Source organism: Trichosurus vulpecula, chromosome 9 (genome assembly GCF_011100635.1).
Source record: "Trichosurus vulpecula isolate mTriVul1 chromosome 9, mTriVul1.pri, whole genome shotgun sequence".
Taxonomy (NCBI): domain Eukaryota; kingdom Metazoa; phylum Chordata; class Mammalia; order Diprotodontia; family Phalangeridae; genus Trichosurus; species Trichosurus vulpecula.
Window position 1 is genome coordinate 64,653,187 of NC_050581.1, and position 25,815 is coordinate 64,679,001.

General features: G+C 39.2%; 1 pseudogene; it reads left to right on the forward strand.

Annotated features, from left to right (window-relative positions):
- Nucleotides 1-1,220: 1,220 nt before the first annotated feature.
- On the forward strand, nucleotides 1,221-21,012 carry LOC118832137 (annotated as a pseudogene).
- The last annotated feature ends 4,803 nt before the right edge of the window (nucleotides 21,013-25,815 follow it).

The window sequence follows — 25,815 nt, forward strand, 5'->3', positions numbered from 1 at the left end:
TTGAAAGGGGAGAATTACATGCCTATAGAGTCCATACCAGGAGAATCCTTTCACAAATAATTAAATCACTCTAGGAAGCTCAAACTCCCCTTTGGCTTCTTATCTGAAGAATGTCAAAAATTATATCATTCCATGACCTATGTTTTGGCCAAGAAAAGTTAACATTAACAAGAAATAGTCCAAATATCTATGAGAAATGGCACAATAAAATTTAATAAAAGAAAAACGAAAGATTTCCATCACAAAATTAAGACCCTTTCCAAAGGCTTCATTCAACCTCCTATACAAACTATGTTTGCTTTTGCTAATGCAATTCACTTGTCTGGGATAACTTCTTTTTATTTTCCGTGAATCAATATCCTATATTTCCTTCAAGGTTCAGTTTAAACTTGGGGCTTGTTTCAGCCCAAGATGCTGATGCACTCTGTTCAGGGCTATAAGGAATGGCCAATCCCCATTATTTTTATATAGGTAAATTTTATTTTTCCAGACAATGTGGCACACTGTGAGGCCATTTCTAGAGAGTCCTGAGGGGAAAAGAGGACATTTGTTAGACTATGAGCTACTCATTAGGCTGTGAGTTCCTTGAGAGCAGGGATTTTTTTCTTTTCTTAGTAAATTCAATAAATAAAGTTATACAGAAATTGCTATAGGCTCAGGCTTACCTTGATGCATATAAGGATTTGTCACAAACACAAAAAACAAGGAAAGAAAAAAAAGTAAAAACAAAATTAAAAAGTTCATAAGAAGCCAAACCCAGCCAACTAAAAATAATAAGGTAGGCTTATTTGTCTGGTAACAAACCTATCTGTCATATCATAGGAGTAATGGCAGAACAAAGGAATGCCAGTCAAGGTGATTTCTATCAAAGACTCTGTGTGCCTGTCAGAAACACTGGTCATTTGGGCTCTGGCAATATCACTAATAGGTTTAGCACCCTGGCCAGTGTGATAAAACTGCTCCTGTGAGTCAACATATTCAGTTGGGGTACCTTAGCACATAGACTGATCCCACTCAAAACCAAAATGATAATCAGCTAGAGAAGGAGGGCAACAGAGAAAGTAACACTCTTGTTTTCTGATACCACAAGAATTTAAGATACAGTAGAACAAATCAGAAATACAAATACTCTGCTAGAAATGTTTTAAGTACAAACGGTGGTGATCAGTAAAGTAGGCAAACTAAGTGTATATGAAACAGACTAAAGACATGACTACGGCATGATCATCTCCCCTTACAGCATGACTCCTCATCGGGTGCTATCAGATGCTCCTCAGATGCTATTACTGTGGGCAAAACCCACAGTAGAGATGAGATCCACCAAGAGAATGGTTGAAGAGTACCGCAAAGTCTCAGATTGGTTTTGTGTTTTGAAGGCACTCTCAGTACTCAGTACCCAACCTATCAAAAAGACATATCCTAACTATGCTGTTGGCAGACCAGAGCTAGTTATGGAATGTCTATGTATGTCCAAGGTCTCTTCAAGGTATTACATTACACATCATCACAATTCTATGGGAAGTACAATTTGTAGCTTCTTCCACATGAGAAACTGTATCAGCCCAAGATGTTGATGCACTCTGTTCAGGGCTATAAGGAATGAAACCATTGGCCAATCCCCATTATTTTTATATAGGTAAATTTTACATTTCCTGTTAGAATATAAGGTGCTTGGAAGGGCAGAGCCAAGATGGCAGCTGGAAAGCAGGGACTAGTGTGAGCTCCCCACCGAGTCCCTCCTAAAACCTATAAAAAATGGCTCTGAACCAATTCTAGAATGGCAGAACCCACAAAACAGCAGAGGGAAGCAGGGCTCCAGCCCAGGACAGCCTGGATGGTGTCTGGGTGAGGTCTATCCCACACGGAGCTGGGAGCTGGGAGCGGGACAGAGCAGAGCCCAGCGTGATCGGCGTAGACCAACCAGACCAGGAGCCAGGCGGAGCAGGCCCTAGCGCCCTAAATCAGTGAGCTGCGGCAGTTACCAGACTTCTCAACCCACAGACACCAAAGACAGCAGAGAAGGTTAGTGGGAAAAGCTGCAGGAGTGGAAGGAGTTCGGTTTGGCCACCGCCACCCCCCCCCACTCCCCTGGGCAGCAGAGATGGGGCAGCTACAGCTGCAGGTGCTTCAGGCCCCAGGCCCACCTGGTGGGAGGAATTAAGTGGCAGATCAGAGCAGGAGTGCACAGCCTGCTGAAGATCTAAGCCCAGTCCGGGTTGGGGGTTCTTAGGGAAGGAGGAGTGCTGGTGTGGCAGAGCTGGCGCATCCCCCCCAAACGTGGAACATAGAACTCTTTAGTCTACAAGCAGTCATACCCCACTGAAAAACTCAAGGGTCAAGTTAGTTGGTTGGGAATATGGCCAGGCAGCGAAAACACACCCAGATTCAGTCTCAGACTTTGGATTCTTTCTTTGGTGACAAAGAAGACCAAAACATACAGACAGAAGAAGTTAATAAAGTCAAAGAGCCCACAACAGAAGCCTCCAAGAAAAACATGAACTGGTCCCAGGCCATGGAAGAGCTCAAAAAGGATTTGGAAAAGCAAGTTAGAGAAGTAGAGGAAAAATTGGGAAGAGAAATGAGAAGGATGCAAGAAAACTATGAAAAACAAGTCAATGACTTGCTAAACAACACCCCAAAAAATACTGAAAAATACACTGAAGAAAACAACACCTTAAAAAATAGACTGATTCAAATGGCAAAAGAGCTCCAAAAAGCCAATGAGGAGAAGAATGCCTTGAAAGGCACAATTAGCCAAATGGAAAAGGAGGTCCAACAAACCACTGAAGAAAATACTACCTTAAAAATTAGATTGGAGCAAGTGGAAGCTAGTGACTTGATGAGAAATCAAGATATTATAAAACAGAACCAAAGGAATGAAAAAATGGAAGACAATGTAAAATATCTCATTGGAAAAACCACTGACCTGGAAAAGAGATCCAGGAGAGATCATTTAAAAATTATTGGACTACCTGAAAGCCATGATCAAAAAAAGAGCCTAGATACCATCTTTCAAGAAATTATCAAGGAGAACTGCCCTGATATTCTAGAGCCACAGGGCAAAATAGAAATTGAAAGAATCCACCGATCGCCTCCTCAAATAGATCTCAAAAAGAAATCTCCTAGGAATATTGTCGCCAAATTCCAGAGCTCCAAGATCAAGGAGAAAATACTACAAGCAGCCAGAAAGAAACAATTTGAGTATTGTGGAAACACAATCAGAATAACACAAGATCTGGCAGCTTCTACATTAAGAGATCGAAGGGCTTGAAATACAATATTCCAGAGGTCAATGGAGCTAGGATTAAAACCAAGAATCACCTACCCGGCAAAACTGAGCATCATGCTCCAAGGCAAAATATGGATTTTCAATAAAATAGAGGACTTTCAAGCTTTCTCAGTGAAAAGACCAGAGCTGAATAGAAAATTTGACTTTCAAACACAAGAATCAAGAGAAGTATGAAAAGGTAAACAAGAAAGAGAAATCATAAGGGACTTACTAAAGTTGAACTGTTTTGTTTCCATTCCTACATGGAAAGATGATGTGTATGATTCATGAGACCTCAGTATTAGGGTAGCTGAAAGGAATATGCATATATATATATATATAAAAAAATATATATAAGTGAATGTGTATGTATGTATATATGTATGTGGAGAGAGAGAGAGAGAGAGAGAGGACACAGGGTGAGTTAAAGATTAAGGGAAGATATCTAAAAGAAATAAAATTAAATTAAGGGATGAGAGAGGAATATATTGAGAGAGGGAGATAGAGAGAGATAGAATGGGGTGGATTATCTCGCATAAAGGTGGCAAGAGGAAGCAGTTCTGTGGGAGGAGGGGAGAGGGCAGGTGAGGGGGGAATGAGTGAATCTTGCTCTCATCAGATTTGGCCTGAGGAGCGAATACTATACATACTCAATTGGGTATCTTACCCCACAGAACAGAAGTGGGAAGAAGATAAAAAAAGTGGGGGGGATGATAGAACAGAGGGCAGATGGGGGTGGAGGTAATCAAAAACAAACACTTTCGAAAGGGCACAGGGTCAAGGGAGAAAATTCAATAAAGGGGGATGGGTTGGGAAGGAGCAAAATATAGTTAGTCTTTCACAACATGAGTATTGTGGAAGGGTTATACATAATGATACACATGTGGCCTATGTTGAATTGCTTGACTTCTTAGGGAGGGTGGGTGGGAAGGGAAGAGGGGAGAGAATTTGGAACTCAAAGTTTTAAAAACAGATGTTCAAAAACAAAAAAAAAAGTTTTTGCATGCAACTAGAAAATAAGATACACAGGCAATGGGGCGCAGAAATTTATCTTGCCCTACAAAAAAGGAAGGGAAAAGGGGATGGGAGGGGAGTGGGGTGACAGAAGGGAGGGCTGACTGGCAAACAGGGCAACAAGAATATATGCCATCTTGGAATGGGGGGGAGGGTAGAAATGGGGAGAAAATTTGTAATTCAAACTCTTGTGAAAATCAATGCTGAAAACTAAATATGTTAAATAAATAAATTTTAAAAAAAAAAGAATATAAGGTGCTTGAGGTTAGAGATTGTTCACTTTTGGTTTTGTATCCCTGGTGGCATGTAATAGTGGCTTAATAAATGTCAATTAATTGATCTATACTTAACACTCCAGAAGTACTACCTGATAATAAATGAAAGATAAAAATAATGTCAATATGTCAAGTGGTTTTAGAAGGGAGATAGAAACCACTTAGGATGGAATTTCAAAAAGGCAATTTTTTATTTGGTAGCACAAATTCCACTTTAAAAAAAAAGACCAACAATACCAAAATAAAGGAATTTTAAAAAAATACCTACTGTAACCATCAGGAACAGATAAATTCTCCCTCAATATTTAACAGAGAGTAAAAACCATTTTAGGACCTGCATACAACACTATATCCAGCAGCTGTTCCCCTGGTAAGGATTAAAGAAGAAAAAGTAAAGCTATATAATGTACTCTTAAGAACAAGTATCAAATACCACCTTGACAGAAGTAGCTTGAGAAAAACAGTGGAAGACCTACAAAACAGTGAAAGATTATAGCAATATCTACACAGTATGAGTGGAAGAAAACTTGAACACCATATCATCTCATTAAAGGCAACGAAAAAGAAACATCCAAAACAAAATTCAGAAAATAAAAATATGCCCCAAATTCTTGACACCCTTAATCAGCAGTTTTAATTAATTTTAATTTAGCAGTTTAAGAGATGCTAGGAGTCAACAGAGCACAAAGGATAAAATAAATAATTCAACAGTGATCAAAAACTATGCTATAGAAGCTATAGAAGCAAATAAATTAGAGGGAGTAAAGAATCCCTGAAACAATGAAGATGTGGAAAATTTCTGATTATCCATGTAGTCATGAAAACATGTTGGATCAAAATCAAAACAGAAAGGTAGGGTACCATTAATATAACGAACAACAAAACAATTACACTAAGGGAGTTGACTGAAATTCTAGCTTCTTTAAAAAAATGTAAAGTATAGAATCTAGATAAGACCTTTAATTATTGTGTCAAACATTTCATGAGTGACATGAATTAATAGCATAGCACTTTACCAATTCCTTCTCTGATGTAAGCCTGATCCCATCTTTTCTTCCAGAAGGCAATACATATTTAATACTAATATATACGAATCTCATCAACCCCACCAAATATAATTCTGCACTTTACACAAAGTAGTCACAGCTTTTATTGATCAAAAAAACATAAGTACCCTAAAGCCCCCAATATCTTGGCTGGGGGGAGGGGTGGGGGAAGGATGTGCCAAAAAGTCCCATAGGTATAAAAAGCAACTGATTATTTATTTGATTATTACTGAACAAGGCACCCAAAAGTACCATATACCACCTTTATTAATAGAAAGCCTTTGACTCAGTCCTGCAACCATCACTTAGTCATATAATACAAAAATTTAAAATAGCTCTAAACATAAAAAAGTTAGAGTATTTAATCTCCACATGGAAAACTATCCTGTATTTAAAACATATCACTAACACAATGTCAAGGGCATTTAGCTTAAAACATGGCATCTTTCATGGAGATAGTATAAATCCACTATGGTTCTATATACACTAAACACAACATCATCATTCCTGAATAGAACCCAAAAATGGCTTTGGAGTCAAAAAGATGATTGAACTTAAACATCCTATTAACCACCTGATGTATGTGGATGACATTATTATATGGCTCCACTGAAATACACGTTAAACAGCTAGTCCACCTAAGGAAATCTCCTTTGAGGACATAAAAATATAATTTGAATAGAAATAACATAAATAAGCATAAAAAATAGAAGACTAAAGAGTTTCAGCTTGAATCTAAAGGTCAAAATGAACAAATGGATGAAGCTGTTTCTTATAATACCTTATTCTACCTACAGCGCACTAAGCATATGGCTACCAAGAAGAAAGTTGAGGCTGCATGTGTAAAGGGACTGACTGGCACTCTGAAGTCTTGATGGAAAACTTGATGGAAAAAAATATATTTAGAGCAATTAATATGAATACCATATCAGTCTTAACGTATACTTCTGACATAGCAAAATAGACAACAATGGACACAGAAGGTATCCAAGCAAAAACCCATGCATTAGTGAAACAGAGTTCATCACCCCAAAGCAGCTGTAGAAAGATTAATACTTTCTCATCAAAAGAGAAGAGGAATGACAGCTTTACAATAGACACTGCTAGTTTTTACAAATGTAAGGAAACCAGCCAATAACAATAAAATTAACATTTTTATAGCATTTTAACATCTGCAAAGTGCTTTACATACACACACACACACACACATATATAATTTCGTTTGATCCTGACAACAACCCAAAGAAGTGGCATTATTATTATTTATTATTATTATTATTATATATTACTAAGGAAATCACTTTGACAGATGGGGAAACTATGGCTGAGGAAAATTAAGCAACTGACTCAGGATTATACATCTAGTGTTAGGATTCTAACTTGGGTCTTCCTAACTTCAAGTCCTGCAGTCTATTTACTACAACATCTAGCTGAATTTATTAAGCACCTACTATGTCCCTGGTACTAGTGCTGGGAATACAAAGCCAAAAATTGCAATAACCCCAAGGAGCTTACCCTCTATTGGGGAAGTTGTACATATACAAGCACATACAGAACAAATACTAAATAAAATACTAACTACTTAAAGAGGGAAAGCACTAACAGTTGGGGGGATTAGGAAAGGCATTGTGTAGAAGATAGTACAACTCTAATGCCTCAAACCAAATTTTGGAGCAGCAGAAACATCTTTCTATGGTCAAGATATTTTTCTGCTGTTTGCTCATTTTATAGCTTATTTCTTGACTTTTAACTCCATGCTAAAGTGGGGGGTCTGCTTCCAGAGTGTAGAAGGCACCATCCCAAGCTTCAGGTTTTTTGTGCAGCTGTTTTCAGAGGTAATCTGGAGACCTGTAAGTTTTTGGTTCTTCCAAGGTGCTATGATCTAGGGAGAAGTTGTTTGCTACTCTCCTGTACTGTGCACTGCTCTTTGAGAGATCACAAGCACTCTTCTCCAGCTGGAACTGTGACCAGGGTCCCTACTTCCTGCAAGCTTTGCAAGCTCTGGTATGCTAGTGCCCTGGAACCAAGAACCAAGACTGTGACCCAGATCCAAGTATGGACAATACAGAGCAGCAGAAACAACAAAAGGCTAGAATGACACATTTTTCCAGCCTAAGAAAACTTAGGAGGTAGGCAGGAGAAGTTTGTGACATGGAGTGACATGGAGCCTGTCCTGAACCCACACACATTGTGGTGCTGCAGCAGCAGCCTCAGCCCAGAGATGGTAAGCAGGTTGTACAATTAGTCAGAAAGAAATTATAGAAGACCCTTTGCTGGTACAGGGTACAGCTGGTACTGACTGGCAACTCTATTGCCCACATGAAGTTCCAGGTAGCAGTTCCAGGAAGGAGATGAAGGCCAGTGGTTGGTCACAAGGGATCAGGGGCACTAGTCTCAGTTCCAAGGCAAAAAGAACACTAGCACTTGTGGCTGGAGGGGACCAGGGGCCCTTTCTGGGTAAAGACCAAAGCACAGACTAGGAGAGCAGTGACCATACCTTTCCCCAGATCATAACACCTTGGAAGCACTGAAAACTTACAGAGCCACAGAGCTAGCAATGAAAAAAGCAGCCCAAAAAAAATGTCTGAAGATTGGGACAGTGACTCCCCAACCCCAGATGAACAGAGCCCAACTTTAACATAAAGTTTAAAGTCAAAAATAGGCTGGCAGAATTAGCAAACAACAAAAAAAGAATCTGACCATAAAAAGCTACTACGACAGGGAAGACCAAGACATAAACTCAGAAGAAGATAACAATGTGAAAATAACTACAAAGCTTCAAAAATGTTAATTGGATCAAAACCAACAAGAATTCCTAGAAGAGTTAAAGAAAGAAATTAAGAGTGGTAGAGGAAAAATTGGGAAAAGAAATGAGAGTGATATAAGAAAATTATGGAAAGAGAATTAATAGCTTGCTTAAGAGAGGCACAAAAAAATACCAAAGAAAATAACACCTTAAAAAACAAAACTGACAAAATGGAAAAAAAAAAGGCACAAAAATCCATTGAAGAAAAAAACTCCTTAAAAAGCTGAATAAGTCAAATGGAAAAAAAAAAAGGTACAAAAATTCACTGAAGGAAAAAAAGGAAGAGCTTTTACAGTGGAGGGGAAAATTAAAGGGTAAAGGGCAATACCTGAACTTCACTCTCATTGGAATTGGTTCAAAAGCGAAGATGTTATAGACACATTCAGTTGTATATAGAAATGTAATTACCCAATAGGAAAATAGGAGGGGAAGTGGATAAAAAGGGGTGGGGATGATAAAAGGGAGAACAGATTAAGGGAGGCAGTGGTTAGAAGCAAAACAGGCTTTTGAGGACCGACAGGATAAAAAGAGGGAAGAAGAAACAGGAGAAAATGTGATGGAGGGAAAAACACAGTTATCATAACTGTGAATGTGAATGGGATGAGCTCACTCATAAAATGGAGGCAGATAGCAGAACAGATTAGAAACCAGAATTCAACAACATGTTGTATACAAGAAACACATTTGAAACAGAAAAACAAACAGAATTAAAATCAAGGGCTGGAGCACAACCTAATATGCTTCAGCTAAACAAACAAACAAACAAAAAAGGCAGGGGTAACAAAGGAAAAGCAAAAATAGACCTAATCAAAAGAGATAATCATGAAACTACATTTTGCTAAAAGGTGCCATAGATAACGAATAACAAAAATCTTTACAGCAAGTTTCTCTGTTAAAGGCCTTATTTCTCAAGCATATACTAAAAACAGAATAGTCAGATTTATAAAAATAAGCTATTCCCCAACTGATAAATGGTCAAAGGAAATAGATCGGCAGTTCTCAGAAGAAATCAAAGGCATCTATAGTCACGTGAAAGAAGTTCTCTAAATCACAAATTAAAACTAATATGTAGTACCACCTCACACCTATCAGAAATGACAAACGCTCTAGGGATGAGGAAAAAACAGGCACACTAATGAACTGCTGGTGGAGTAGTGAACTGGTTCAATCACTCTGGAGAACAATTTGGAACCGTACACTTTGACTCCAGCAATACCACTACTGGGTTTGTATCCCAAAGACATCAAAGAAAAAGAAAAATGACTGATATGTCCAAAAATATTTATAGCAGCTCTTTTTGTGCTGGCAAAGAATTGGAAACCATGGTGTTACTCTGCAATTGGGAAACAGTTGAACAAGCTGTGGCATATGGTTATAACAGAGTACTATTGTGCTGTGGGAAATGACTAGGAGAGGTAGTTTCAGAAAAATGTGGCAAGGTCCATATGAACTGATACAAAGTGAAGGGAAGAACTGGGAGACCATCATGCCAGTAACAGCAATGTTGTAATGATGATCAACTGTTAAAACAAGACTGATTAATACAATGATCCAAGACAATTCCAAAGAACTCATGATGAAAAATGCCACCCACCTCCAGAAAGAACTGATGAAATATGAGTGTAAACTGAAGTGTGATTTTATCACTTAATTTTTCTTGATTTTTTAAAATATGGCTAATATGGAAATGTTTACATGATTTCACATGTATAATTGACATCATATTGCTTGCTTTCTTAGTGGGTGAGGAAGATGGTGGGAGAAAATTTGGAACTCAAAATTTAAAAATAAAAGAATGTTAAAAATAAATGAATAATAATTTTTTAAAAGAAGAGTTAGTAGGTGCTGTATTTTACTGCATAATTGTCGCAGATTTTATGCCAAATTTTCTTGCAAAAAAGTGGGGTGCAACCATTGTGTGAAGCTTTTTATAAAAACTATTTGTGCCAATGTTACTTAAAAATCATTTATTGCTAAACTATCTTTGGTGCAAGTTTAGGATGCAGGGAATACTTGTGAATATACACTAAAATTGAATAGTCCAAAATGATGCATATAATTTCTTTGTGACAGTTCAGCAAATATTTTTCCAATCTAAGAAATAAAGTTAACACTTTAGTTGTTATTGATTTGTGCATTAAACAGTGCAAGTGGTCTTTAATTGGTTTGTTTACACATAGACAATGCACATGTGCTGAGAATTCTAGGCTTGGGGCTCCCAATGTGCAAGAGATAAATGCATATCCATATGCCACTGATGAATACACTACTGTTCTGTTTACCTTTTAAGTGGCTTGATGAAAAGAATTATACCATGACATGACACATGATGAAAAGTTATAAACCAGTTTTTAGACTGAAAAAACAGGGTGCGACGATTACGTGGTGATGACGATTATGCAGTGAAATACAGTACCAGACACAGCAAGCACAGTATAATATTGCAAAATGAAATTTTTAGTGGCTTTACCTTACAAGGAATATCAATAACATCAGTTGATTCAAGAATTTTTTAAAATATCTTTTATAATTTTACTATTATTTACTAGTTTCTCCTAGCCATGTAACTATTATTTTTTGCCTTAAATAGTATTTTTTCCATAATTACATACCAAGAAAATTTTTTAGCATTCATTTTTACAAGATTTTGAGTTCCAAATTTTTCTCCCTCCTTCTTCCCCTCCACTCATCTGAAAATGGTAGGCAGTTTGATATAGTTTATACATATGCTATCATACAAAACATATTTCCATATTCATCACAGTTGTGGAAGAAACACAAAAAGAAAAAAAATATAAGAAAGTATTAAGCAAGCAAATAAAATATGCCTTGATTTCCATTCAGAATCCATCAGTCCTTTATCTGGATATGGATAGCATTTTCCTTTGTGAGTCCTTTGTACTTGTCTTGGATCATTGTGTTGCTGAGAAAAGCTGAGTCATTCATAGTTGATCATAACATGATGTTGCTGATACTATACAGTCTTTTCCTGGTTCTGCTCTTTTCACTTTGCATCAATTTGTGCAAGTCTTTCCAGGTTTTCCTGATATGTGCCTGTTCATCATCTCGTATTACATGATAGCATTCCATTACATTCATGTACCACAGTTTGTTCAGCCATTCCCCAATTGATGGGTATCCCTTCAATTTCCAATTTTTTGCCACCACAAATAGGGCTTCTATAAATATTTTTGCACATGTAGGTCCCACTCCTTTTTTAATAATCTCTTTGGGATACAGCCCTTGTAGTGGTATTGCTAGATCAAAGAGTATATACAGTTTGGTTGTCCCTTAGGCATAGTTCCAAATTGCTCTCCAGAATGGTTGGATCGGCTCTCAATTCCATCAACAATGCATTAGTGTTCGAATTTTCCCACATCCTCTCCAGCATTTATCATTTTCCTTTTTTGTCATATTAGCCAATTTGATGTGAGGTGGTATTTCAGTTATTTTAATTTGCATTTCTCTAATCAAAAGCGATTTAGAATACTTCTTCATATGCCTTTAGATAGCTTCGATTTCTTTATCCGAAAACTACCTGTTCATATCCTTCGACCATTAATCAATTGGGAAATTGGAGTATTCTCATAAATTTGACTCAGTTCTCTGTACATTAGAGAAATGAGGTTTTATCAGAGATACTTGCTATAAATGTTTCCCAACTTTCTGCTTTCCTTCTAATCTTGGTTGCATTGGTTTTGTTTGTACAAAACCTTTTTGATTTAATATGATCAAAATTACCTATTCTATATTTTGTAGTGCTCTCTATCTCTTGTTTGGTCATGTATTCTTTCCCTCCCCATAAATCTGACAGGTAGACTATTCCTTGCTTTTGTAATTTGATTGCTTCATGTCTATGGTACTTTTAGCAAGATGTAGTTTCCTTCCTTATCTCTTTTAATAAGGTCTCTTTTTGTTTTCACTCTGTCTAAGATCAGGATTGCTACTCCTGCTTTTTTTTTTCAACTGAAGCATAATAGATTCTGTTCCAGCTCCTTACCTTTACTCTGTGTATGTCTCTCTGCTTCAAGTGTCTCCTGTAAGCAATATATCGTAGGATTCTGGTTTTTGATCCACTCTGCTATCTGCTTCCATTTTGTGGAAGAGTTCGTCCCATTCACATTCACACTTATGATCACTACCTGTGTATTTCCCTCCCTCCTGTTTGTCCTCTCGCTCCTTTCTCCCTTTCCCACATCACCAGTGTTTTGCTTCTACCACCTCTCCTGATCTGCCCTCCCTTCTGCCAGTCCCCACCCCAACCCCCTTTACTTAATCTCCTCCTCTCCTACTTCCATGTCATGTAAGACAGATTTCTAGATTCATATGACTGTATATATTATTCCCTCTTTGAGCCAATATTGATGAGAGTAAGGTTCAAGCAATGCCCATTGCCCCCTCCACTGTAATAGGTCTTTCTTACCTCATCATGTAAGATAATTTACTCCATTCTCCCTTCCTTCTGCTTCTATTGTACTCCTCTTTCTCATCCCTTAATTTTTTTAGGTTATTCCCTCAGATATACCTTATACCCATACCCTCTGTCTATATATATATATATTACTTCTATCTGTACTGCCAGTGATACAATTTTTAAGAGTTATAAGTATCATCTTCCCATATAGGGATGTAAACAGCTTAGCTCTATTGAATCCCTTATGTTTTCTTTTCCCTCTTTACCTGTTTGTTTCTCTTGTGTCTTGATACTGGAGGTCAAATTTTGTATTTAGTTCTGGTCTTCTCTTTATGAATGCTTGAAATCATTCCATTTCACTGAATTACAATTATTTCCCCCTTGATGTATTATGCTTAATTTTGCCAGGTGTGTCTTGGTTGTAGTCCTCACTCCTTTGCCCTCGGGAACATCATATTCCATGACCTCTGATCCTTTAAGGTTGTAGCTGCCAAGTCCTGTGTGATCCTGATTGTGACTACCTGATATCTGAATTGTTTCTTTCTGGCCACTTGTGGCTTTGACTTGATCTGATAGTTCTGAAAGTTGGCTATAATGTTCCTTGGGGTTTGTATTTGGGAATCTCTTTCTTGAGGTGATCTGTGGATTCTTTCAATGTATATTTTGCCCTCCAGTTCTAGGACATCAAGGCAATTTTCCTTGATAATTTCTTGAAAGATGCTGTCCAGGTCCTCCTTTTGATTATGGCTTTCAGGTAGTCCAATGATTCTGATGTTGTCTCTACTGGATCTGTTTTCCAGGTCAGTCATTTTTCCCACGAGGTATTTTACATTTTCTTCCATTCTTTCATTCTTTTGAATTTGTTTGATTGATTTATGATGTCTCACAGAGTCATTAGTTTCCACTTACCAATTCTAACTTTTAAGGTGTTTTCTTCAATTAGCTTTTATACTTTCTTTTCCATTTGGCCAATTCTACTTTTTAAGCAATTTCACAAGCTGTTGAGTCTTTTTTCATAATTCTCTTGCATCATTCTCATTTCTTTTCCCTATTTTTCTTCTACCTCTCTTACATGACTTTTAAGTTCCTTTTTAAGCTCTTACATTGTGATCTTTCTGGGCTTGAGATGATTTCTTGTTTTTCTTTGGGGTTTTGCCTATAGGTGTTTTGACATTGCTGTCCTCTTCTGAGTTTGTGTCTTAGTCTTCTCTGTCACCATAACTTTCTATGTTCAGATTCTTTCTTTGTTGTTGTTTTTTGTTCATTTTATTGGCCTTTTTCCTTTCTTTTAAATTTGACCTCTGCTCCCAGGGTAGAAGGGGCTCTGTCTCGGGCTTCTTGTGCCAGTGGCTGCAGGCTCTGGTTGTTTGCCTGGCACTGAGCTGATGTTGTTCTGAGGCCCAGAGGGGATCTTCATGTCTGGCGCTGTATTGAGGGTGTGTGGTGGAGGATGGCTGGTGCTGCTGGAGGCTATAGGGGTCTGACAGCTTACCTGGTGCCAAGCTGCGGTCCTAGTGGTAGTGTTTGGCTACAAATGTACTTTAAATAGAAATGATTACAAAGAGATATATGCTTACATTGTAATAAACATTTTCTTTTTACTACCTCTAATTTGTACAAATATGTCAACTGAGGCAACCTGAACCTTCAAAGTATTCTTAAATTCTGATCCTTCTATTAACAAATGGGAAATAATTATTTTAATACCTGTAAGATAGGTAATTAATTACTATAGAGTAATTATTTTATTACCTGTACAGTATTTTAAAACCAGTGGTAAATTAATATCCCCATTTAAGAGGAAAAAACTGAAGCTTAAGGAGTTTAAGTCACTTCTCTGTGGTAATCAGAAAGCATCCATTAAGGTTTATTAAGTCTTTACTTATCTATTAGGGGTTAGAGGTAAGCACTTAATCTGTCTCATTTACTCCAATTCTAGCACTGTATATACTATCCCATGCTAGAAGTAGCCAGTTGGGGGGCAGAGCCAAGATGGCGGCTGGTAAGGAGGGACCAGCGTGACCTTCCTGCCGAGTCCCTCCAAAAACCTATAAAAAATGGCTCTGAACCAATTCTAGAATGGCAGAACCCACAAAACAGCAGAGGGAAGCAGGGCTCCAGCCCAGGACAGCCTTGATGGTCTCTGGGTGGGGTCTATCCCACACGGAGCTGGGAGCAGAGGGGAGCCGTGGGGAGCCGAGCTCAACCGAGCCCAGCCGAGCCCAGCGTGAGCTGCTCGGACCAACCAGACCAGAAGCAGGGCGGAAAGTGCCCTAGCGCCCTGAATCAGTGAGCTGCAGCAGTTACCAGATTTCTCAACCCACAAACACCAAAGACAGCAGAGAAGGTTAGTGGGAAAAGCTGCAGGAGTGGAAGGAGTTTGCAGTTCGGCTTCCAGCCCCGGGGGCAGCGGAGGTGGGGCAGCTACAGCTGTTGTTGCTTCCAGCCCCAGGCCCACCTGGTGGGAGGAATTAAGTGGCAGATCAGAGCAGGAGTGCACAGCCTGCTGAAGATCTAAGCCCAGTCCGGGTTGGGGGTTCTTGGGGAATGAGCAGTGCTGGTGTGGCAGAGCTGGCACATCCCCCCCAAGTGTGGAACATAGAACTCTTTAGTCTACAAGCAGTCATACGCCACTGAAAAACTCAAGGGTCAAGTTAGTTGGCTGGGAATATGGCCAGGCAGCGAAAACACACCCAGATTCAGTCTCAGACTTTGGATTCTTTCTTTGGTGACAAAGAAGACCAAAACATACAGACAGAAGAAGTCAACAAAGTGCAAGAGCCTACAACAAAAGCCTCCAAGAAAAACATGAACTGGTCCCAGGCCATGGAAGAACTGAAAAAGGATTTGGAAAAGCAAGTTAGAGAAGTAGAGGAAAAATTGGAAGAGAAATGAGAAGGATGCGAGAAAACCATGAAAAACAAGTCAATGACTTGCTAAACAAGACCCCAAAAAATACTGAAAAATACACTGAAGAAAACAACACCTTAAAAAACAGACTAACTCAAATGGCAAAAGAGCTCCAAAAAGCCAATGAGGAGAAGAATGCCTTGAAAGGCACAATTAGCCAAATGGAAAAGGAGGTCCAAAAGACCACTGAAGAAAATACTACCTTAAAAATTAGATTGGAGCAAGTGGAAGCTAGTGACTTGATGAGAAATCAAGATATTATAAAACAGAACCAAAGGAATGAAAAAATGGAAGACAATGTGAAATATCTCATTGGAAAAACCACTGACCTGGAAAAGAGATCCAGCAGAGATAATTTAAAAATTATTGGACTACCTGAAAGCCATGATCAAAAAAAGAGCTTAGATACCATCTTTCAAGAAATTATCAAGGAGAACTGCCCTGATATTCTAGAGCCACAGGGCAACATAGAAATTGAAAGAATCCACCAATCACCTCCTCAAATAGATCCCAAAAAGAAATCTCCTAGGAATATTGTTGCCAAATTCCAGAGCTCCCAGATCAAGGAGAAAATACTGCAAGCAGCCAGAAAGAAACAATTTGAGTATTGTGGAAACACAATCAGAACAATACAAGATCTAGCAGCTTCTACATTAAGAGATCGAAGGGCTTGGAATATGATATTCCGGAGGTCAATGGAGCTAGGATTAAAACCAAGAATCATCTACCCAGCAAAACTGAGTATCATGCTCCAAGGGAAAATATGGACTTTCAATAAAATAAAGGACTTTCAAGCTTTCTCAGTGAAAAGACCAGAACTGAATAGAAAATTTGACTTTCGAACACAAGAATCAAGAGAAGCATGAAAAGGTAATCAAGAAAAAGAACAAGAAAAAGAAATTGCAAGGCACTTACTAAAGTTGAACTGTTTTGTTTACATTCCTACATGGAAAGATGATGTGTATGATTCATGAGACCTCAGTATTAGGGTAGCTGAAGGGAATATGCATATATGTATATATGTTTATGTATATAAATATAAGTGAATGTGTATGTATGTATATATCTATGTGTACATATATATATATATATATATATATATATATATAGAGAGAGAGAGAGAGAGAGAGAGAGAGAGAGAGAGCGGACATAGGGTGAGTTGAAGATGAAGAGAAGATATCTAAAAGAAATAAAATCAAATTAAGGGATGAGAGAGGGAGATAGGGAGAGACAGAATGGGGTGGATTATCTCACATAAAGGTGGCAAGAGGAAGCAGTTCTGTGGGAGGAGGGGAGAGGGCAGGTGAGGGGGGAATGAGTGAATCTTGCTCTCATCAGATTGGGCCTGAGGAGAGAATACCATACATACTCAATTGGGTATCTTACCCCACAGGAAAGAAGAGGGAAGAAGATAGAAGTAGCCAGTTACTGATGGACAGGGAGTCATTTTTGAAATAACTAATTATACAAGGTCAGGTTGTTTAACTGTTAGAGCAAAGATTAAAGTCAACACCAAATTAGAAGAAAGTGTAAAGATGAGAAAATATGGTCTAATATGATCAATTCTAAATGTTATTTAATATAAATAGCAATAATACTAAATTTCCTGAAAAGAAAAATGGATAATGGAATAAATATCAAGATGAAGGCTGTTTCCCATGGAAGTTTAACCATCGTAAAAACAATGATCACAACAGGAAACCAAAAGATACTAAAAACTGCTTCACTGAGCAAACGCTTGATAACCTTGGAAATCAAAGAGATATGGCAGCCAAATACTGCTTTATTAAATCTATTTGCAGAACCTTACCGGGAAGAATAATGTAAGATCATTAGTAATAATGCCTTGTTAAACACTAAAGAGAAAGTTCAAAAAGTTTGGCTTGAGACCAATTAAATATGTTCATAACAAGAACATAAAAGGATGAAATGGGGACAGGTGGTGATGACAGCAAACAAAAAAAAGGGAAAATGGAAAATATGTAACAAATGATTTGCTCTGAATAAATGCAGTGCTACTACATCTGGAAAAAAGTTAATGTGCTGAATTTAATGTATACCTAAAAAGGAAAAGTTAACTATCTAATAGATTTGAAATTTCAATGCAATCTTCTTTTTCTATTCTATTTTGTATATAGAAATGTTCATTTTATTAGGTGCTTGTTAATTTCAAATTATAAAGTTTCAAAAAATTTTATAGGCAGACCATGAACAACATTCATATGAAATCAACCAACATGTTGACAAAGATATGTCAAACAAATGGCTAAATCATGCATATATGCTTATTTAAAAGAAATGGTTTAAGGTATTTCTGCAGGAGCAGATAATTTACACTACAAATTACAAAAAAACATCCTTGAGAGTCTGGATATATTAATTGATACAAATTATGCAACAAAGTAGTGGAATCTACAACATATCACTTAAGTTTGTAAAACTTTAACATCTACCAGATATAAAGAAAGGCACAATCAGGTAACTAGCTAAAATTGTATGGCAGAAGCTTCCTAAACTTTATAAACTACTAAAAATAGAAAAACCAAATAGAATCAGCCATTTTATCCAAGCATGTGATAGCCTGCAGAACATTACATTTAAAAGAATAAGAGCAGAATAGTGACTTGTCCTTAACAATTTCTATCCCTGAGAATTCAACAAATAAACCTAGAAAATCATTACAGACAAAACTCTTGTCCATGACCACCCAGACATACATTGTCTATTAAAATGTAAGAACATTTTAATAAATGGTACTAGACCAAATATTTATAATCTCCATGCTACATGGAACAAAAAGCTTTCAAAATATAGAGACTTAGCAAAGAAATTTAAAACGATGTAGGAACAGGATGTATGTGCCATGTACTTCTAGCCAGATGCTATATTTCCTGAGTTGGGAATGTTCATTCTTATTTCTATAGTTTCTAATGTATTAAGAAAGGGAAAGAGAAAGGCCAAAAACACTTCTCTCTGGCCACCTGAGCAAGCACAAATGGTTCACCACGACTTCTCCAAAAAGGCAGCAATTAGCAACTCCTAGGAAGGAGGAAGGAGGAAAGAGAATAGAGGAACCCCATCGCACATAACACCGCCCCGCCCCACACACACACACACATTGGACTTCAGAAGAAAGCAACAAGAGAAAGAATTTAAAACGACTGAGAATAGTCTGGCAGTTGTCTTTAATATGCCACATGGGGTAGGGAGGTGGCTTCTTCAGCAAGAGGTACCAGTCACTGGAAACAAAGAGTCATCTTTTGTCCTTTTTGTGGAAATTAATCAAGATAATATGGAGAATGCCCTTAACCAGCCCTAACATAGACCTAAAGCAGACAAATGTAAAAAGGACACACGTATAATTGAATTACACACACACACACACACACACACACACACACACACACACACACGGGATTGAGTCAATTACCTCAGGTCAACTGATAAGATACTCTAGCCATTATATCTTTATCAGGTGAGAACTATTCCATTGAATCTAAATTAATGTACGTTCTGTAACGTGGTGGGGAGGGAGAGGGGCTGGTTTCTCTGAAACGGCAAGGCCATTTAGCTTCCAGCATGGAAAAACGCAGTTCCAGCCAAGCCCTGGAGAGGGAATCCATTGGGAGGAATGGAGGGACAAGAGCTTCAGCCTCCTTCTCCCCTTGACCTTTGACCAGATGAGGATGTCATGAACTTGAAATGGTCAGCGGGTCTGGACTCTTCATCAGAGTTTTAGCAGTGTCTCCAAACTGGCAGCAGCCTCAACACTGTCTATATAAGGAGCTGAGGACAGGGCAAGCATACTGAAGAAAGGAAGCTTCAGGTTTCAATAAGAGGTCCAGAAGGCAGCTGCACCATATGCATGCATTACTTGTGCGGAGCTGCCCAGGACCGCGAGCCCAAGAGAAGAGGGAGGTGGTGGTCGGCAGAGGACGCAACCGCAGCCTTGGGCTGGAGGCCAGGCCTCAGGGGGTAGAGCAGGGGGCTCCTCTTCAAACTGCCCGCTGGCTCTCTGCATCCCTGGCCTCTTCTAGGCCGCTCCTTCCAGCAAAAGAGCCCCGGAAGCCGGCGGGCTGAGCCAGCAGCGAAGAGAGCGAGCCGGACTGCGCAGACCTGGAGGAGGCGCTGCTGCTGTCCCCGCCGGCCGGAGACTCCTGGCTGCAGCCTCGGCCCTCGCTGCCCTTCGGCCTGGGTGGCTTCCCCCACCCCACCCCCGGCCTCAGGCCTCAGCCTGCCGGCTCCGATCGGCAGCGCTGGGCCCGCTCTGGGACTCCTCAATCCAAAGAAGAGGACGACGAAGCTGGCGCGGATCGCGACGCCCGAGCTGCACCAGAGATGCGGGTTCAGAGGAAGATGAACCTACAAAGAAGAAAACGTTTTCAGGGATCTGTTTCATCTGCTTTGCTTCCTCAACCCCAAAACCTGGCCACAAAAGACTGATTGCTCCTGCCCCACGCTTTCTCCCCGAAAACCCACTTATGGCTCTGCCAACACCAAGCCCCCAAGACCAGATCTGCTGCTTCCACTTCCTCCTCTGTTCCTGTTGTGGGTGCCACCACGACTATCCCATGGCCCTCATCCATCAGAGCAGCTGTCCACAAGACAGCTGTCCTACAGGTGACAAAGCATTTCACACAAGAGGAGGACAATGATGAGGAAGTAGCCCCTGAGAACTTCTCTCTTCCAGTCAAGGGTGAGCCCCTACCCTGTTCCTGCTGTTTCTGAAGAGCCACCCCCAGCACAGAACCAGATGTCACCTTCCAGGACGATGCAGCCAATGCTCCCCTTGAATTCAAGATGGTGGCTGGCTCAGGTGGGGCTCCCTGGGTGCCTAAGCCTAGGAGAACTACAGCAGTCAGCCCTACAACCTGTTGCCTACATGTGGTGACACCAACGTCACTGGCATTTACTATCAGGATTATTAAGGTAGTGGCTGCTACCCTGATGCAGCCTTAGCTCCCCTCCCCAGGAGATTGGCCATGATGCCTCTTTCACTGATGATGAAGCAGTCAAGAGCCTCTAGTGCAAGTGGAACCAAGAAAGGGAGGAGATTAACTTTGTGGGGATCAGAGGGGATGACCAGCAGTAGACAACAGTTCTTGAGAGAAGAAGAAACCACGGAGTCATTCGGCAAGAAGAAAAGTGAGCAACCAGCAGGCCGCCAGAGGCAGAAACACCAAATCATGTATCTGATGCACCAGGCGTTGGAGCTGAAGAATACCTTACCAGAGAACAAGCTCAGTTGTTGGCAAGACCCAAGCCAACGTGGATTCTAGGCTTCTGGAACTGATTTTCTCAAGGATGCCATCCCTCCCCTTTACCCATTAGCAGTTGGCCTGGCCTTGCCCAGCTAATGCTTTTTGGGGCCCCAGCAGCTCCAAGTCTAGGACCTTCTTTCTTAGGGCCCTAGCCATTATTACCTCCTTGAGAATGATTACATAGGATTTCATTTTCTTTATAAAACTCAGAAAATGCAGCTTCTATCCTTCTTTGGGCCAGCAAAGACTCCTGAGTGACTTCCAGAAACAACTCTTGAATTCTAGGTTGGGAACTTGGCTCCCTAAGAGGGTGAGGTGACTAGTTGAACAAAAACTAATTTGTCTGTTGAAATAAAACATCCTTCCTGACAGGAAAAAAAAAAAAGCTAAACCATCCGTAAGTGGAATGCCATGAGGGTTCCACCCTGGGGACAAAGACTTCCAACAGAAGGACTTGAGGATCTCTAAGTCTGACAACTCATATGCTCTAAGCTTGAGTCCACTTTTCCCTTGACTTTATGTACTTATTGGAGACTGAGCCCCTGAGTTGTTGTGGGGGTTTTGGAAGGGAAGGATGTTTTATACCAGCTTTCTTATTATACAGCTTTAGTAAATACCTTTTTTTTAATTGGTATCAACTACAATAAATGGGGGAAGTACACTGATAGAGACTCAGGAACTACAGAACCAAAGAAACTGTCCCCTACCCTGAACTTTGTCAGAAGTTCCCCAGGGTAGAAGTAGCAGCCACCTTCTAAGCCACCTTCCAATCTGCTAGGTGAATTAATATTGGAATGGCAAGCCCAAAGCAGGTGCTATACAAGAAATTCATTTGCCTTTATGCAGGATATTTATGGGTTAAACAAAACAAACAAAAAAGAAAGAAATCAGGCTATGGTTCTCAGAGATTTGACGCCAACAGCTAGATGGTTTCCCATATCCTCGTAGAGCTTTTAGCACCCAAGAAGTCATAAGAAAAAGGGGTAAGTACTGTGAAATTAGCACAGTGCTATGCATTATCACTATTTTTAACCTCGTAGTCTAATGTCCTTAATCACTGAACCCAAACTAAATTTAATTTTGCTGCTATTACTGAAACAAATAGAGTCAATCTAATATCTGACATTTTCATAGCTGCAGTAGTGACAGCTTATTTCTCCAATTCTTAGCCTAATAGGCCCTGATGCTACCCCAATGAAATTATACTATTATTTCTTTCTAGTATTGGAGGAAACAGGATTGGACCAAGTGGTAGAAGTTTTCATGTAAAATGCTAATAGATTTCCTTAATATATTGTTCTATTGTCAACTATACTAACAATATTAATATTGTTCTGCTTTTTAGGAAGCAGCCACTTTCTACACATGCTTTCCCCTGCTAACGCAGTGTTACATGCATTTGGTAGCAATAGAAGATGCTGCTTGGCAGATTCTGACCTATTTACAGAGACCTCTAGGAGCCACTGAAAAGTTTACCAAGGGTACTGAAATGGGGCTTTTAATTTCAGATTTTCTCACTTTGGTCATTTTATTCAAAATCATGCATCAACTAAATGCCCTCAAAAGCCATGTACACTTTCAGTGTCAGAAGGCAAATTAAAACAGAAGCTTTTATGTATCTGGGTTGAGGTGTTATTTCTTTTTATAAAAACATGAGACAAGAACAAAAACCAAAATGGTGAGAACAAAGCTATTTTACAGATGTTTTCTGTTTTGCTCTGTCTCTCCAGGGATTTTTACCAAAAAAAAAATGGCATATTTACAATTATGTAGAAAACTGAACATTTTATCATATTAGGACTTTTTATAAAGTTGACTTTTTTTTCTGAGTGTATATGTAGGGTTATTTTTGTTGGGGATTTTTTTCCAAGGTAGGAGGAAAGGAAGGTTGGAGCAAGTTAAAATTGAAAAAAAAATAAATAGCAACAATGATTAAAGAATAAAGTGCTTATAAGAAGAATTTGCAGCAGACATCAAAATGTGAGAGGGCAGGGAAAGAGAAAGATCCAGGATCAACATTTTCTAAGTAGAGACCTAGAGTTTCAGAGCTGGAAGGGTTCTCAGAAGCATTTAGCCCAACCTATATACCTGAGCAGTACTTCCATGTTCCAAACAAGTAAAGTGAGGTAGATAGTAGACAAGGTGCTGAGCCTGGAGTCAGGAAGACCTGAGTTCAAATTTGGCCTCAGACACTTACGGGCTGTGCGACCCTGGACAAGTGACTTAATCACTGTTTTGTACGACCTTAGACAAGTCACTCCTCTTCTATGGGCTTCAGTTTCCTCATCTACCAAAGGGGGGTAACAGTACCTATCTTGCAGGGTCGTTGTGAAGCTCTGTAAAGCACTTTGTACAATGCCTGCCACATAGCAGGTACTATATAAATACTAGTTATCATTACCCCGCCTCTGCTTTAAGACCTCTAGTGAGGGGAGGCCCGTTACTATACAGGCATATCCCTTTATTGCACTTCACATATAGTGTGGTTTGGTATTTTTTGGTTTTTTACAAATTGCAGGTTTGTGATAACCCTGCATGCAGTGAGTCTATTGGCGCCATTTTCCAAGAGCACGTGCTCACATCATGTCTCCGAGTCACATTTTGGAAGTCCTCGCAATATTTCTGACTTTTTCAGTACTATTTTTTCCTGTTATGATATTCTATGATTATTGATCTTTGATGTTATTATTGTAACTGTTTTGGGGAGCCACAAATAAAAAGAGTGAACTTAACTGATAAATGTGTGTTCTGACTGCTCTAACCCTACAATGGCCTCTTAAGCACTCAAATGAAAGGAAGAGTTAATCAACACAGCAAACTTCATTGTTGTCTTATCACCACAACCACCTCAACCTTCAGCAACCACCACCCTGATCACTCAGCAGCCAACAACATCAAGGCAAGACCCTCCACCAGCAATGCGATACAACTCGCTGAAGGCTCAGATGATGGTTAGCATAATTTTTAGCAATAAAGTATTTTTAAATTAAGGTATGTATATTTTTTTAGACAATACTATTGTACACTTAATAGGCTATAGTATAGCATAAATATCACTTTTATATGTACTGGGAAACCAAAAAGTTCATGTGACTCACTTTATTGCAATATTTGCTTTATTAGAACTGAACTCGCAACATGTCCAAAGTATGCCTGTTTCTAGAGGCACTATTCCATTTCTGATAGTTCTAATTGGTCCACAGTTTTTCCTTACATCAAGCCAAAATCTGCTTCTCACCAACCTGCACTGGGGAGAAAGGGTTTCAGAGCTCAGTCTGTCTTACGGGTATGGCCATGGAGAGTCCTCATACCTGAATTTCTACCCACTCCCAAACTTGTTTGGGAAGCTGATAATTGCTAACATATGCACTTTCAAAAGTCCAAGAGTTTTTAAAGGAGAAAATGGAAAATTATAGGAACATAAACATTTATTAGGTGCCTACTATGTGCCAGGGGGCAGCTAGGTAGTGCCAGGCCAGAAATCAGGAAGACTCATCTTTCTGAGTTCAAATTCAGCCTCAGACACTTACTTGTTCTATCACTTAAGTCACTTAACCTCATTTGCCTCAGTTTCTTTATCTGTAAAATGAGCTGGAGAAGGATATGGCAAACCACTCCAGTATCTTTGCCAAGAAAACCCCAAAGCAGGTCATGCAGAGTCAGGCATGACTGAAAAAACAACTGAACTACATGTGCCAGACACTGCTAAGTGCTGGATCATAAATTTAAAGCTGAAAAAGAAGCTTAGAGATCATCTAGTCCAACTCCCTAATGTTAAAGATCAGGAAACTAAGGCCTAGAAAGGATAAGAGCTGTCTTGTCCAAGGATATACAAGAAGTAACAGCCATGAAATTCGAGTTCAGCTCATTTGACTCCCAATCTGGAATGCTTGTCCACTGCACCATAAATGACTCTATATACACAGGGTATTTTCTTACTGGCCAAAATCCAACTCAGAATTTATAACTGACTTAATGCCATGACATTTGTTATATGTTGGATACAAATTCAAATAACAGATGTAAGCTTTTAATATTCCTAAAAAGACAGTTTTGTGAATGGCATTTAGTTGGTAATTAAAATTATCATTTCACTCTTCACCAGCAAAAGAGGCTCTCTTTTTGATGATTACAAATCATGCTTTCTTTTACATTAAGGACCCATTATACAATCAAATTTTCAATTTATTCTCTTGCAATACATAATTCAATTTGGAGTGTTCTGGGAACGTTTAAACTCTGCCAGTGCACAAAATTAAAAATCAGTGATTCATCCACTACTACCAGGATGGACTTTCTCTATCATTCCTGTATCTACATTCACTTAACCTTTCTTTCCCAAAAGAAAAAGTAAAGGAATCATAGGAAAAGTGGCCTTTCATTCAATTCTTTGTTATAGTTGAGTCTAATGTTTAAATACAAGTATTATTCTAACACCTATTTAGGCCAGCTTCCTTTCCTTAGCATTTCCCTCTATTTTCCCACCTGGAAGTTTCCAAAGATGAGAATTATCTCACGGTTTATATAACTTTAAGCAATTAACATGAAGAATAAACCTGCTAGACCTAGAGGTCGTGGTTCATTCGCCCTTGCCCACTAAGGGGACCTAGCTTTGGGCTCATGTAGGTACTGGGTTGAGTCCTGAGGGGGTAGCTTAGTTTCCAAAAGGAGGAGTTAGACTCTTACCCTCTCTGGCTCTTTATGCTCCCACCCCCCACCCCAGAGCCCCAGGGAAAAATCACTTAAAGCTTATATTTGGCTTATATGTAGGGTTTCCCCAATAGGTAGCAGAAAGATCCTTAATGTATAACGTAGATCAGG